The following is a 2,356-nucleotide window of genomic DNA, read 5'->3' as shown; positions in this document are numbered from 1 at the left end:
GTGTGTGTGTGTGTGTGTGTGTGTATGTATGTGTAGTTATGCATTTAATTATTTTGGATTAGGATTCGAACTTTTCACACATGTAAATGACCAACGGTCATTCCAGGACCGAACAGAAGCCCCGAATGACTAGAAATAGTCAAAAAGGACCCCCTAGAGCTGCGATTACTCGTCAATTTATTTTAACGAGCCGTTAACGAAGCCACTGGTGAAATCATGCAATCACGAGGTTTCTGGTCATTTATCGCAATTCGATCCTAGAAAAAGGAAAGGATAAAAGAAAGAAGCTAAGAAATGAGGACGCTTTCTGTTTAACCTATATGTTGATTCCTAACTTGGCCAACTTAAAATATCCAATAGAACTTTAAGGCTGTCCCTCCTCATTTGAATACTGGTCAAACTTACATTGTTAATGAATGTGTTATACACATACATTATAGAATGCATCTAATACAAATATTTCAAAAATCTATGGACGGCCAGAATGACATACTGAACTGGCTTGTTATTACACGATCAAAACTCGTACTCTTGTGTCCTTGTGTATTGGCAGAGAACTATAGCACCATAGCTGTATTCATATCACATACAAACTATACGTAAGCTGCCTGAAACAATTCCTCCAAGATCATTGTGAATCTGACGATTGACGAGCAGGGGAAGATGTGGGGATGCATCGAACCATTTTTGTTAAATTAAACTGTACTGTTCCAAATTAGAAAACACTGTAGAAGTCTTGTGACGTTATAGTCTTGATTACAGAAAGGCATTTGACTTTAGTCACTCAAGTCACTACAGTTGGCAAACGTACACGCTAAATTTGTTGCTGCCACCGAAAAGCTAAGGAAGACTTGGTAAACAATTCTCACTTTTGTAACTGGAAGTGGAACGGTTGTCATCGCTGTTTTTAATATTTCTACATTCTACAAGGAGGCGAGCTCGCAGAATCGTTGGCACGCCGGAGAAAGTCCTGAGTGGCATTTCGTTCGTCTTTACGCTCTTGAGTTCAAATTTCGCCGAGGTCAACTTTTTCTTTCATCCTTTCGGAGTTGGTAAAATAAGTACCAGTTGAGCACTGGGATGAATGTAATTGATTTATCCCCAACCCGAAATTGCTGGCCTTGTGCCAAAATTTGAGACCAATATTTTAACAGGAATATTTCAAGGAAATGCTCTATTTGTTCTATTGGTTTTATCCCTAAACCCACAGTAATTTCTTTTAAGAAAAGTCATTGGTTCTGTTCTGGAGAGTGTTACTATCTGAAAAACAATGCTGAAAAACGGTCGAATTTAATCACAGCATGTTCTGTTGATAAGCGGTGAACTTTCAGTAAACGAAATATTCGAATTTAACAAACGAACATGGAAAAACTATTCCCTAAACCTTAAATCTTTGCGTCAAATGTTTCTCTATCCACCCTCTTCCACGAAACAAGTGTTACACTTATCTATGGAATGAGGAACACATATCTAAAAATTTATTTAGAAAAGGGATCGACTAACTAATGAAAATTATACCAAGGTAAAAAGATATGTTAGTCAGAATATTCCCCTTATGACACAATAACCTACAATTCATTTGCAATGCCAGAACTGATAGCGACATTTGAGATAATTGATTGGTCTATAGAAGAAATCCGCTCCGTAGACATTAAGATCCGAAAGTTCGTGACATTAATTGCAAATTTCAAAAGAAAGAAAATTTTTTTTAATATACAACCTTTACCCGGTTATATTTTTACGACCAAAAAATGTGTGCGCGCATGCGTGTGTGATTTGAGCATGTATATATACATGTGTGTACGCGCGTGTGCATATCCAGTACGTGTAATGAGAAGACATAAAGAGTGGGCATTAAAATATAGATTGTTACTATTTCATACAATTCAAAAGAAATAAAACAGGGTTCTAAAAGTTTGACTCGATACCGAAGAAAATCCTGTAACACACACGTCTACTCCTCCATAATACCGATATGACATAGAACAAAGCCAGGAATCGTTCTCCCTTTTACATAAAAAAAATCTATGCTTTAAACGAACATCTATATAATGAATCAGTTATGATTCTATAATCTTTTATTTTTCTGTAAATTTCAACTATATATGTGTGTGTGTGTGTATGTAAACATATGTACATTTTTTGTATTAGATGTATTTAATATGTTTTGTATATCGACTTGCCTAACTTGCTTATCCTTACATTTACTATTCTACATGCCCAAGTTTAAGCCTCTTGAGCACTACGAAGTGTATTCTATACGGAGAAAATATGTCTCCTCCCTGTCTGTCTGTCTGTCTGTCTGTCTCTCTGTCTCTGTCTCTCTCTCTCTCTCTCTCTCTCTCTCTCTCTCTCT

The sequence above is a fragment of the Octopus bimaculoides genome, chromosome 3 (assembly GCF_001194135.2).
Source record: "Octopus bimaculoides isolate UCB-OBI-ISO-001 chromosome 3, ASM119413v2, whole genome shotgun sequence".
Taxonomy (NCBI): domain Eukaryota; kingdom Metazoa; phylum Mollusca; class Cephalopoda; order Octopoda; family Octopodidae; genus Octopus; species Octopus bimaculoides.
Note: the sequence above shows the minus strand (reverse complement) of the source record.